A 14,483-nucleotide genomic window follows, 5' to 3' on the forward strand; every position below is an offset into this window, starting at 1 on the left:
CTAACGATCGTCGGTTTTCTCCCCTAAAAACAAGTATTATGCACTAACAATGTCAATAAAGCCGGCAACTGCATAAAGCAGCCTTTATGACACATGAGCCGGGCTTGACACATTTGTGGTTTATTGCACACTTTCCATGAGCTGAAACAACAAGCAAACCGGGCTAACCTAGCCTAGCCACTTGCTACCGGCACAAAATATGTCCCTCTATTCAAGCGTGTGGGCTGGATATAGGCTTAAATCCTTGCGTAGACCTGTGGGCATAGTTTAAGATCCATAGGACATGGCAGTAGCAAAGAGGAAGACTAGTTAGCCCCCAAACAGCTGTATTTTTCAGGCAAGAGCTTCCATGATGACGGCGATCACACTCGGAGCTGACGCGTGGCCAGAGCGTCTTCAGGGCTGTAGACACGTATAACATGTATAACAGCGCCTTTTCATAAAGTGCCAGGTCTGGACAGTAGAGCAGTGGCTCAGGTGCTCGGTTAGCCCTATAACCGCTCAGCAGTGAGAAAGTGAATATAAAGGGTACTATACTGTATGACATAATAACACATTAGGAGCACTGCATTCTACTGAATCCTGAAGATATTAGCTACTGCGCGGATGTCGAAGGTCCTCAGGTGTCGTCTAGGCTCAGGTAAGAACATATCTCAGTATGGAAAAATGGCGGCCTGTTCCTTTAAAATGTTTTATTCTGGTCACTTGTCACCAATTAAGAATCACCGCTTCAGAACTTACTTTTCTATAGAAAAACAGACCTGCTCACTGGGATGAAACTGTAGTCGATACTAAATGTAGCAGGCATTACCACATCCATCTGAGTCAAACACGGAGAGCGGTCACGTGGGTTTGGAACCACGTCTCTGGCTGTAACCGTCCTCTGTCGGGACGAATCGATCGTGTTTATGAGGTGATAACGACTCTCCGCACACCGCGCTTTGGCCCTCCCTCCACCGTCCTGCCTGAGCTGTTAGTCAGAGAGAGGGAGGAGGGAGGAGGGAGAGGGAGACTGCGCCTGCTCCGTCGCCCTGATACCTCTCCTCGCTCCGGGCAGCAGCTCACTCCTCTGCTGGATGAGACGACGGAGGATGCGCACGTAGGAGACATGACGAGCGCGTGAATGAATGAAGCGAACTGGACCTTTGCTGCCACAGTAACCACGGTACGTGCGACTCCCCGTTCCCTTTGGCTGTGTGTGCGCGCGCGGAGGGCTCAGTGCGCGGCTGCTTGGCTGTTGCACATGTTTTGGATTGTATTTGTGCGATAACATGCGTGCGTACAAGCAAGGCGTCGGACCGTGTCAGACACTGTGGGGTGATTTGACTCGGGGCAGGTGTGGCGTCGCGTAAACGCCACATGTAGCAGTCTGGCAGACGCAGCCTGCGGTGACTGGGACTGTGCATGGCTGGCGTTGGAGGCGCGGTGGAGGGTGGCCGGGGTGCGCTCCACGGGGACGCGCACTGGGGTCACGGTGCGTGTCCTGGCGCTGGGCAGAGGCGCCAAGGGAGAGAAACGAGCTGTGAGATGATTTGACTGTGTGTGTGTGTGTGTGTGTGTGTGTGTGTGTGTGTGTGTGTGTGTGTGTGTGTGTGTGTGTGTGTGTGTGTGTGTGTGTGTGTGTGTGTGCGTGCGCGCGCGCGTGTGATTGTGTGTGCGTGCGTGCGTGTGTGTGCGTGTGTGCGTGCGTGCGCGTGTGCGTGTGCGTGTGTGTGTGTGGATTGATCACAGCTTGGTAAATAAATATTGTTTACGTCACAGAGTTTCTGTTATCGGTAAAGCAGGTTTATGTAAACAGCACATTCTATGTCAGTGCAAAAACATGTACAATAGGCCAGAATGAATGGAGAGTGTGAGTGAATGGTTGGTGGTGGTGGGAGGGGCCGATGGCACAGACTGGCAGCCTCGCTTCCGTCACGTCTACCTCAGGGCAGCTGTGGCTGCAATCGTAGCTCACCACCGCCAAGTCTGGAGTGAATGAATAATGACGCCAGTGTAATGGTAACATTACAATACAGTGTCAGCCATTCTTCTATCAGTCTTCTATCATTCTTCTATCAGCACACAGCCATGCGTATGACTGAGGGAGATGTAAACAGTATTTCTCACCACCCAGAGGAGCCAAAACACACCACAGTAAGATAATGACAGGCCGGAGTAAAAGCAGTCCTCCCAACATGAACTACTTGAGTAATGAGAGCGAGACCAGAACCGTCTGAAGTGTCAGCGTAGCCGTCGGCCGCACAGGTCAGACAGAACGAGAAAGAACAAAACATATTTCTAAAGAACATGGATCAAAGGAATCCTTCCTACAAATACAGGCTCAGCCTCCTGTTGGACAGTCCTGATCCAGATCGCCTCCTTTTATTTGCTCCATTATTAAAAGCAAACAGGAAGTGGAGTAAACCAATCAGTGAAGGGCGGGAAACAGTGGCACAGAGTGTACTGTGGGCCGTCTTGTGACTGGAGGGTCGGTGGTTCGAATCCCGCAGGTGCACACACTATTTGAACAGGATTACGAATCACTAAAGTCACCTTCTGTCCATGTGGCGTTCACAGCATGAACATTTTACCTCACGGTTATTGTGACCAAAATGATCTTTTCAAAGTAAAGGAACTATAACTGAATTGTTGATGGTTTCGAGGGTATTACATGTACTACAGTATTTGTAGCGGCAGAAAGGTGTTTGAATATTTTGGAACTAGATAAACCGTCTGTATCAGGAACGTGTTTGAGAAAATGCCATCTGACTGTGATCATTGTTAAATTCATAATACTGCGGCGAGAGTGGATCTATTGCATTGGCGACTAGCTCTTCCCTGCCCCCCCAGGAGCTCTGTAACGCATTGTGCCATTTCAATATGGGGCGACCCGTTACATTCTCCATCAACCCAAAGTCCCATCCTGCACTCCAGCTAAAACGCTAAGGGTAACGTACTTGCATGGGCGATAGAGTTGTGGGTGACGGTCACGAGTCATGAGGTTGGAAGTATTGCTGCCTTTAGCATAACTGTCTTCTATCAACTGTTCTTCGGCTTTCTTAAAATACTGAAAATATGGCCAGACTTCAGACTCGGTCCTCTGTGAAGGCTGACCGACTCCAGCAGAGGAGACGGTGGCTCACCAGGGGGGTCATTCTGGAGCTGCCAGGCTAATGCTGGACTCTAGAGGTTCCTTCAGGAGAAATCAAACAAATCCTTTGTCACAGCCGTTATTTGGGCTCAGATGTGGCCTATTAAAGTTTATAACACTCATATAAAGTGTCTGAACTCTGCTGCGGTCATGACTCAGGAGTCCCTCTTGTGTTGGGAAATCCCACACGGGCTCATCATTTCAGAGCTCAAATTCCCTCCACTACACTGGATATAAACTGCTTCCTTCCCATCTGTGCAGTTTGTTTGCTCGGAGGCTGAAACAGTAATCTGAAATCCATAAAGAAACATAGCTTTGAACCTTTAACCTCTGAAAGTGTAAATGAAATCTGTCTTTATGCTACAGTCATAAAACAATGGAAGTGAGAGCAGTATCTCCCTTCATTTATGGGCCATGAATTACAGCTTCATTTTGAGATGGTCGTCCCATTGGGCGCCGTTGTTTACTGATGATAAATAAATGGGGGTTTGCAGATTGTAGTCCAGCTGCAGGGTTTGCCCTTGTGTGAGACATTCATGTGTCACGTATGTTTTAATGGTGATCTCAGAGGGCTCTTTCACATGTGAACACTCCAAGTCTGTTCGGAAATGTCTGTGACATTTATTTTTCAGACAGATCAAAGCTGCTGCTAGTGTTATGCTGGGATGGACTTTGGGCCAATGGGCTCTATGCACAGTGACCCCATGTGGTTTCCGCCTGGACGGTAACCAGACGCTGTCCTTCCTGTCCGCTATCTCTTCCCATTAAAAATGAGCAGGTCTCACAGAAAAAAAGTGATAGCTCAAGATTTGGTTAAGATCAGCGAGTATAAGTTTGGATGTGACTGGAGCAGGTTAAAAAATATTACGTGAGATGTTGCAACGACACGTAAAACATCCACCGTGTTCATAGCAGTGGATGTTTCTGTCTTGAGGCTAACGCGGCTAACAAAATAAAAACTAAAACTAGCGCAAAGTGTGAACGAGTCTGCACAAAAAAGAATAGCCCTGTGAGAAGTTTAAAGGGGCTATATCCTGCTATTTTAGCCATTCCAAAGTTAAGTATAGGCATTTATATGATATATTGTACCTCTACCATTATGGAGCACTCATTTTTGTGATAAATATAAGTGTTTTCTGGAGGTATTTTTCAAACCCGGAAGATACAACGCTTCGATTCAGTTAACTCCGCCCTCTCTCTCCGCGCATACAACTTTACCGTAATGTAAATAAACAACAATAAGTGAAGTCACTTCACGATGCAGTTATACGGAGTTGACATCTGCAACACAGCTTCATAAATGGCTAACACACATGCTAATATGCTAACACACAAGCTAACACGCGTTTGGATTGACTCACCGCTCTGGTCCATCGCTGTTTACATTGTGGGACTCGCGTTGGTTATAAAAGTTAATCCACTTTGATTCTGAAGGTTCACCAAACATCCATCAGAGACAGTCACAGAAAAACAATATTTTGGTTGATAGTCGCTGAATCCCGGAGAAAAAAACAGCTAAGTGGCCTCTTCCTGAAAAGGGTTGAATATAAACTCCTCGTCCTCGTAGCCAAACGCGCTTCTTTTTCTCCGTCCGTGACATTATCGTTAGTTAAGAATAAAAAACAGCTGTGTCCAGAGTAGGTAACGAGCTCCATCTTCAGCTGCAGCGCAAACATGACTGATCTGTTCAGACGCTCAGGGGTGTTTGTTTTGGCCTCAGCTGACCTGGAAGCACTTCGGGCACATCCTTTTTTTTTTTTTCTTTTTTTTATTTTTTTTATTCATTTTTTACTCTTTGTTTCTCTCTTACGACAGAAATAATGAAAAAGCTGTTTTACAAATTAAAATCAGGCCGTAAGCATAGAATTAAGACATTACATTACAGACGTCGAGCACTTCCGTTCCGCTGTGACGACTTAACTGAACACTCAGTCGTTCACCAGGAGAGGGAGGAGCAGCTGCTCAGAGAGCAGGATTCAGGAGGATTACTGAGAGCTGCGTGAATGAAGCCACAAACCACTCTGGGGGTGTTTTTGATAAGGAAATAGCATAACAACATGGCTAAAAGCTCCAAAAAGTCGATTTTGCATGATATAGGACCTTTAAATTATATTTAGTCATTTACATGTTATAATATTGTTTTATAGCACTGGCCTTTAGCTGGCAGATAAAAGCTCCGGCCCGCTGGTGTTTCCTTCGGGGCAGGATTCACAGTGAACATGTTGTTTGTAACATGTCCATCAGTTACCAAATCCTGATCTTTATTTGTGTGGGATGAATGTAAACGATCAGCGACAGGAAGTACAGTGTATGGCTTTTTGTCCTGGAAGAGGTCACGTGAGGAAACTGTGCATGTAGCCCACATTAGCCCATTAGCAACATTTGGGACTTGACTTGAGGGGTAAACTAAAAGCTGGATTAGAGGGTTAGGGGGTACGTTTAACGTTAACCCTGGTTTTGCCGCACTACAAAGCTGGATATCAGGGTAGATCTCCATGGAAACATACCCTAAGCCCAAACCTGCTCTAGACCAGGTTTAGTTCCAGCTTAGATAAGAAGAGGCTCTTTGACCAATCAGAGGAGAGAACCCTCCGCTTTGTCACCCCACTCTTTATAAAGGGATTTTATAAAGTCGCGACATTGTGTTTTTTTGATGATGACGCGGAAAAGGCTTATTTCTCGTCCACATAATACTACGAGTGTTGCATTTCAGTGTTAATAAAGATGTTAACAAACGTGAACATGCTCCTCATGTGCTGCTCCGTTCAGATGGTGCCGTTCATGGTGAGTAGAATATGTTCGTCATGAGTTTAGTGATTTAGATATTCAGATGAACTATGACCCAGAAGCTCAAGTTCAACCAGCTTCATGGTATAGTCCTCTGGACTTGTGACTGTCTGAGCCCAGAGGACTTGAAGCAGGTGCGACTCAGGTCCTTTGCTTTAGTAAAAAGCTTTGAGGGTGCACTCACACTTCCTGCGCTGTGCACAAACTGTGGCCAAGTGAAGTCCCTAAAGCGCCGTTTGTTTGTGCATCCAATCCATCTCAGACTCAATCCATCTCCTCAAATCAAAGGAGACTCCCGGTTTGGCCCCAGTCCAGAACTGAGACTGTTCCAAAGAGTGAAAGTGTAGATAAGTAGGTCAGTGGGTGGGGCTAAGGCCGTCCTGACCAGAATTTAAATAATTGTGTTTAGTATGACATTTTGACTAAAGAGCGAGAAGAAGCTTCTGATGATAGAAGTGAAACGTCCTCAACTCCACCAGCCCAGTCCAGTCGACGGTACCTGCGCAGTTGCAGAGGCGTTAGCTGGTCCTGTCCTTACCAGGACAGGGCAGAGCGGGACACTGGGATCAGGGCGGCGGAGCCTGGCCTCATCACTGATAAATAATGGAGCTGAGACATGTTGCACACTCAATAATTCAGCTCAGCCAACTGTCGCTCACAAATGTAGGCTAGGACTTAATGAGCACATCTTCAACCAGCCCTGCTTCAGCCAGTGTGGGCCAGCCGCTGTGGGCCAGCCGCTGTGGGCCAGCCAGTGTGGGCCAGCCAGTGTGGGCCAGCCGCTGTGGGCCAGCCTGTGTGGGCCAGCCAGTGTGAACCAGCCAGTGTGGGCCAGCCAGTGTGGGCCAGCCAGTGTGAACCAGCCAGTGTGGACCAGCCTGTGTGGACCAGCCTGTGTGGACCAGCCTGTGTGGACCAGCCTGTGTGGACCAGCCAGTGTGGACCAGCCTGTGTGGACCAGCCTGTGTGGACCAGCCTGTGTGGACCAGCCTGTGTGGACCAGCCTGTGTGGACCAGCCTGTGTGGGCCAGCCAGTGTGAACCAGCCAGTGTGGACCAGCCAGTGTGGACCAGCCTGTGTGGACCAGCCTGTGTGGGCCAGCCAGTGTGAACCAGCCAGTGTGGACCAGCCAGTGTGAACCAGCCAGTGTGGACCAGCCAGTGTGGACCAGCCTGTGTGAACCAGCCAGTGTGGACCAGCCTGTGTGGGCCAGCCAGTGTGAACCAGCCTGTGTGGGCCAGCCAGTGTGAACCAGCCAGTGTGGGCCAGACAGTGTGGACCAGCCGTAGACGATGGAGATAGTTCTAATACTGCAGCGCAGCCCTGCTCAAACGAGATGGTCAAGAAGTTGTTCTTCATTTGACCTTATACCAACGCAAATGATCATTATTATTGTAACATATTGTTTGGTGAGCCGGGTCTGGGAATAGAACCTGTGTCACTATGAGGCTGTCCTTGTCTCCAGGTGTAGCTGCTCCAGAATATGTTCTTATTGTAACTGTTTCCCTTCTGTCCATGCACCCTCTGAAGGCTACAGGACTGTTCTGAGTGCATAGAAGTATACTAATAATATAGTACAATATAATATAATATGATATAATATAATATAATAGAATAGAATAGAATAGAATAGAAGTCAATTTTTTTTTGTGACTTATATCAATTTATTAGTCTTCTTTTCTTTAATTTCAAGACTATTTCTCTTTCAATTCTCTCTGAAGACGTTCATTTGTGAATTAACTGGAACCAGGGACCTTCTGAAGCTCATGGAGAAAAAAACAAGAGTAAAGGGAATTTAAAATATGGAACATAAGTTGCAGGTATTTCCACCTTCTTTAGTTTCCTGTATAATCCCATGTGTTCATTCATTGAAGTCTTTGATTTGATTCCTCCTCCTCCTCCTCGGTCTGCCGCTGCTGTTTCCTAGAATACCTCGGCCCTCGCTCCTCTCAGACGGTCTCCTAATCCATGAATGAACGGGACGCTTCTCACTAACCCATATCATGACACTATTCTGGTGCTGTTAATCTGGTTATGCGTCGCGTTGGCTGGAGCATCCCCGGAGAGAGCGTCCAATCAGCTGCTTTAATCCGCCCCTCCTCCTCGCTGACCGGGCGGGCGGTGGCGGGGGGTAAAGCCTGGTCGGGCTTCAGTGTAAAGTTAACATCCTCATTTCACTAATTTGACCCTGTGCTTTGCTGTATTTGTACTTTCCGAAGGTAATGGTGAGTGGCCAAGCCAAACCACTGGAGATCCACTGTAAAGGCAATAAGTGCCATAGATTCTTTTTAACCCCTTGAAATGCTCCTTTTCAATAAACATATACTATCCCTCACGAACCCCCCACCCAAAGAGTTATTTACACATCTCTACAGTCAACAAGCAAATACAGTTGAACACTGGAGAATACAGGTGTTCTCGATAAACACTCTTTCATTTATCCTGGCCTATTGTACATGTTTTTTTGTAGTAGGGGAAACCGGAGTACCCAGAGGAAACCTACACAGACACAGGGACAACATACAAACTCCAGTCCAGGGATTGAACCTGGGACCTTGAAGCAAGAGCACTGACCGCTGCACCACGTGCCGCCCATTTTAAACATAAGATGAGAAGCTTGTTCCAATGAAAAGGTGCTTTACCTAAATTAAAATGTTCCTATTTCTGTTTGAGTACAAGGAACTGAATGGAATTTTAAGTATTGCTTCAAATAATCAGTATTGTATTAACGACACATTAGGGTTGTGCCGATGGACGATATCATCGATTGCACTGTAAATTAAATCACAGATATAACTAATATGCACACTAGTGTCTGTGGCCTGTCAGAAGCCACGATGTGTTAGCCGTAATTATTACACATTACATTATTACATTCACATGCGTATTAGTGTGAGAAGAGCCTTGGTATTGAGGAGATGACACACTTAAGTCGTTCTCCTCTCAGACTTTACGCACGAGTTTTAACACATTTCTGTTGCAAAAGTCGTGTCCGTGACTCTGTTCAGATCATGTTTAGTTTAGATCCATTTATCCTGCAATCTCACATTTTCCTAACATGAATAGTAATATGCAGCTTCTATATAGGCTATGTAAATGTCTTTAAAAAATGCTTATAATGAGAAATGGACGATATCATCGTCCATCACGATGGTTCACTGTAAACATCATCAACGACCAATTAAGGGGACATCGCCCAACAGGGCTGGACTGGCAGAAAAAATCGGCCATATCAATATCATATTCAATGCAATAGTCGAGGTGATGAGCAAAACAATAAGCCCTTAGCTTGAACTAAAACAGTATAAGCTGCAAATCGAGGACAATAGCTGCATATTGTTTCTGCCGAATTCAACCTAACACGTCAGAGACTCAACACTTTCATCTTGTCATTTATAACTTGAAGGAACTTTTGTAAAATGACTTAACAATCTTAAAATATGCGTTCCGTTAATGAAGTTCCACTCGCGACTGCAACACAAATAAACTTCTCAAAACCAACCAAATGATCCCACTGTAGGTTTAAGATGAAACGGTAAAACTCACCACGGAGTAAGAGAGGTGTGGAGTGAAAATAGAAGTCCAAAAAAGGGCCAAACTTTGTAAATCCTTTCAATGGAAACTAGAAGATTTCCAAATTGCGCGCACTGACGACGTACATTTGTCTAAAATGTACAAAAAATAGAGGTCTAAGGTTCTGTGGGTCCTGGAGGGAGTTACAATAAACTATTTCCTCTTATATTCGCAATTTGAGGGGCATGAGTGTTATGTCCCAGAGGCCCATTGCTCATTATACGAGATTATCTGGGAACCATGACTCAAGAAAGCGCCACTAGAGGGGTATAAAAGGCGTCACATCCCTCTAATGAAGGAGTTGTGTAATTGCATAAATGTAATGATAGAGAGTCTGATGGCTTTTCCCGTTAATTGTGGGCCGGTGTGAGGTAAAACGGGCCTTATCTCGGTCTGACCGGCCCAAATACGTCGGCCCATCGGGAAAACTCCCGAATCTCCCGATGGCCAGTCCAGCCCTGTCGCCCAACCCTACGACACATGTCCAGGACGCTCCTGGTTAAATGGCTGTGGTTGTTGTGTTGGTCCTGTCAGATCAGAAGCTGGTCAGTGCCAGACCGGGAGGCTGAGGGAATACAGCTCAGCTGCAGTGAGTGGTGGATAGTGGTCGGAGGTTGGAGCTCTGGTGTAACAAACAGTCCACACTGAATGGTCCCCGAGGTCATCCAATAGAGCAAAGACAAAGACTTTCCTCCTCAAACGCTGGCGTCAGGTGTGCAGGAGACGAGCGTGGCGTGCTGGGTGATCAGGAGAGTTGGGACGTTTCCCGATATTTAAAAAATGACGGAGTGGAATCTCACAGTTGTACGCTTCCAGCCCTACAGGCTGTAACAGCTGTTTTAGACATGAATAAAGTCGATCTATAGCTGAGATTAGAAGTGTTGAAAACGTTGGCACTGATTGCACTTGAGAGCAGAGAGAGAACATATGAAGTTGAAATAACTTGTGTCGAGTCTTTTCAAGTTGGTGTCGTCCAATCAGCAGAGAAAACAGAGAAGTGTCTGTGTGAATAAAAAGTGGACAGAAAAGGCCGGCGCGGCAGAAAAAGAAAGGCATTAGCGAGTAAGTGGAGGAATAATATTTTTCATTTGCATAAGTCGCTCTGCTGACTGTGGAGCTGCATCAGGCCCAGATTATGTGTGAAAAGGGAAAGTGTCATCAGCTGGGACCGATCCTACAACCTCTGACGTACAAAGCTAATGCCCTACGAGGTGAGCTAAACTGGGGCAAGCGGGCCAGTCTAATGCATAAAACTCCCGGGACGAAATGAGGTCCCAACAGGGGACACGATGGTGCGCTCACGACGTCAACAAAACCACGACAGGGCACCGTGCCCACACAGGGAGGGAGGGGGCACGAGCAGGCACACCTTAATGTACCCATAGGCCCTGGGGCTTAAACAGAATTGTAGCCCCCCCCCCCTCAGTGCAAACCCTAACCCTAACCTATAATCCTAACCCTAAATCCCACAAAAACCTTATCCCTGCTAGTCCTACATGTATCCCTCTGGGCCAGGTAGGGCGGGCCTACCCCGGGACACACAGAGGAGCGCGGACCTGGACCTGTGTGGGGGCGTCACAAGAGGAGGCGACTGCACTGATGGAAACACGACTGACGTTCACTTCCTGGTTTACATTGCGCTGTCTTGCGTTCTTTCTTAAGGCTTAGGCTCTCACAGGTCAAACTAACAACTTTATTTACCCCATCGTGAGCTAAACCATGTTCACGTCTCCAGAGAAAAAGAGCTACAGCGTCCGCTGTGGCGCGGATCGGCCGCGCTCGGCGTGAACGCGAAGCAAAACAAAAGCACATGTTCACCCCACACAACCACACAACCACTCTCCTGGAGGCGGAGTCGATCTGGTTGGAGGAAAATGTGTGTGTCTCCACCCACTTAAATGGACTAAGTCTGGAGTGGCAAGATGTCGCGCTATCGTCTCCGTTTTGATGCACAAGATCGGGCCCATAATGTTATTAATTCTACTGTTGAGTCTCAGACTACGAGTCCGAGGCAAGTCTCAAGTCTTTAGGGGACGAGTAGGTAGCGACTTAAGCCCGACATGAGTCCGACTCTTGAGTCCCCATCTCTGCTGTGAGGATTGAGCTCTAACCTCCAAATGAAACATGTGAAACACACACGTGTCCAGTCTGTTCATTCACAGAGGGAATCACTTCAAATCCAGAAGAGTCAGTGATGTTCTCACATGTGCTGAGATGAGCTGACCTTTTAGTCCAGCTGTATGTGAACAGTTAGATGGTGGCTGGACAGTCCCTAGGGCACCGCCCCGCTCTTTTCTGCTGCCCAGAGCAGAGGCCGACCCTCACAGCCCGCTCTGGCCACTGCTCCGTGGGGCTCGGGCGGACAGTAAACATAAGGGACCTTTGGGCATCAGCGTGTAGTATAAGTGTTGGCTGTGTACAGTGCCTCTCGAAAGTATTCATACACCTTGAACTTTTGCACATTTTGTCATGTTTACAACCCTAAACATAAAGATTTTACTGAACGTTCACACACAAGTAACAGACAACTGTGAAGTGAAAGCAAAATGATACATGATTCTGTAATTTTTTAAAAAAATAGAAAAGTGAAAAGTGGGGCGTGCATAAGTATTCATACAGCATGAATGAATACTTTGTGGAACCCCCTTTTCCTGCAATAACAGCAGCAAGTCTTTTGGGGTTTGACTCTACAAGATTTGCACATGTAGAGACTGACATTTTAGCCCATTCCTCTTTACAAAACAACTCAAGCTCTGTCACATTAGAAGGAGAATGTTTGTGAACAGCAGTTTTCAGATTATTCCACAGATTTTCAATAGGATTTAGGTCAGGACTGTGACTGGGCCATTCTAACACATTAATATGTTTTTATTGAACCATTCCATTGTAGATTTATCTTTGTGTTTCGGGTCATTGTCCTGCTGAAGGTGAATCTCCGCCCCAGCCTCAGTTCTCTTGTGACTCCAGCAGGTTTTCCTCCAAAATGTCCCTGTATGTGGCTCCATCCATGTTCCCAACTATTCTTACAATCTCCCCAGTCCCCCCCCCCCCCCCCCCCCCATCTTCTAGCAAACTTCAAACAGGATTTCTCATGGCCTCCTTTCAATAATGGCTTTCTTCTTCCACTCGTCCATGAAGGCCAGATTTGTGTAGATACGACTTATAGTTGTCCCATGTACAGATTCCCCCAGCTCAGCAGCAGGACTTCACAGCTCCTCCAGAGGTATCTTGTGGCACTTGGTTGTATTTCTGACCAGTAAATCTTGGGAAATCTTTGTATAACTTAACGCTGCTTTAAACTTCTCCACAGCTTTATCCCTGACCTCTCTGGTGCTCCTTGGCCTTCATGATGTTGTTTAGTGACCAATACACTCTGACCACAGCTCTGAGGGCCTAAAAGAACAGCTGAAATTAAATTGAGGGTAGATTATTTAATGATTAGGCCAAGGAGTGAACATTCTGGAGTCATTAGGAATGTTATAAAGGCAATTTAATGCACTCAGAAAATGCTGTATGAATACTTATGCACGCCCCACTTTTCACTTTTCTATTTTTTGAAAAATAACGGAATCATGTATCATTTAGCTTTCACTTCACAGTTGTCTGTTACTTGTGTGTGAACGTTCAGTAAAAAAAGTCAAAATAAAATCTTCATGTTTAGGGTTGTAAACATGACAAAATGTGCAAAAGTCCAAGGTGTATGAATACTTTCGAGAGGCACTGTATATCTTCAGTCAGTCCTTGTGAGGTTCTATAGCGGCGGTCACTCTCCAATTCATCGACTCCGGACAGAATGCAATATCCAAAGCCAGAGTTGTTGATCAGACAAATGAGCCAGCTGCCCCTCTCCACCTCCCAGGCCGAGGGACTAGGATTTTTCAGGTGAGGGTCATTTCAAACACATCTGGGTCTCTATTAAAGCATCTCGGGCCTCTAGCACCACCTGCTGTTGAAGAAAATACTACATTATGGAGCCTCCTTTACTTGTCCTTGTCCCTCGCTGTCCTTGTGGACCCATTAGCATTCAGGACAGAGACGGGACAGCAGCAGGGGACGCCACAGCGGGGGACACTTTGGAGAGAGACAGGTGCTGTGGTTGCCTTTGGTGCTTTAAGTTTCTTTGAGCGCAGGTCTAAACTACGGTGGGTTTTAGAAAACCACCTCACAGACATGACCAAAATCAGGTTTCCTCTGTGTCAGTGCAGGTGACCTTGACGTCACGCGAGACGAGACGTGAACAGACCGTCAAGGTAACTCTGAGCTAACTTAGCCTCTGACTTCCTGGTTCAGGCTGGAGGAGCAAAATCACAATAGATTTATTGCCATTCTCACAAGCTACCAATTCTGTTCAGTGCGAATGTGCAACATGAAACACAGTCATCAGACTATATCGCACATATAACAACCACTGCTTTTGCCTGGAGGTCTACAGTACAAAATATATAACAATTATACTATAATAATATTTTGGCCATATGTGATAGACATTCTGATGACATCAGCCGGTAATTCATTTTGTAATTCATGCAGTTCTTATGTTTGAAGAGTTTCGTGGCGCTAGGCTAATGCAAGGCTAACGCATTTCTACGATGTCAGCTAGCCTGCATTAAAAACAGTGTGACCCGCTCCACAGAGCACCTGAGGCAAATCACTGATAACACCAGACTCACCATATAAATGTTTGTGTCGATAGATTCATGTTTGAAATATAACTGACCTGCATCACATCAATGATCGTATTTTGAGGAACTACGCGCTGTGTAGCTTATACAAACACGAAGCAGATGCTGCTCATATATAAGGTATTTTAAATGCAAAATGGTTCAAATGATTCTATGGACACAGACATTTATATCATTATTCTGGCGCTATAAGAGATTTTCCTCAGGTGCTCTGTGGAGCGGGTCACACTGTTTTTAATGCAGGCTAGCTGATATCGTAGAAATGCACTAGCCTTGCATTAGCCTAGCGCCACGAAGCTCTTCAAACA

At 46.3% G+C, this 14,483-nt stretch overlaps 1 protein-coding gene across 1 annotated transcript in view; it reads left to right on the top strand.

Annotated features, from left to right (window-relative positions):
* Positions 1-1,003: 1,003 nt before the first annotated feature.
* LOC306980264 (sodium/calcium exchanger 1-like) overlaps positions 1,004-14,483 on the top strand; it is a 131,250-nt gene continuing 117,770 nt past the window's right edge. Inside the window, exon 1 of the mRNA XM_079579584.1 lies at positions 1,004-1,165. The gene's annotated coding sequence lies outside the window, so the exon portion shown is untranslated. The remainder of the gene's footprint in view (positions 1,166-14,483) is intronic.

Source organism: Gobius niger, assembly GCF_951799975.1.
Source record: "Gobius niger genome assembly, chromosome: 21".
Taxonomy (NCBI): Eukaryota; Metazoa; Chordata; class Actinopteri; order Gobiiformes; family Gobiidae; genus Gobius; species Gobius niger.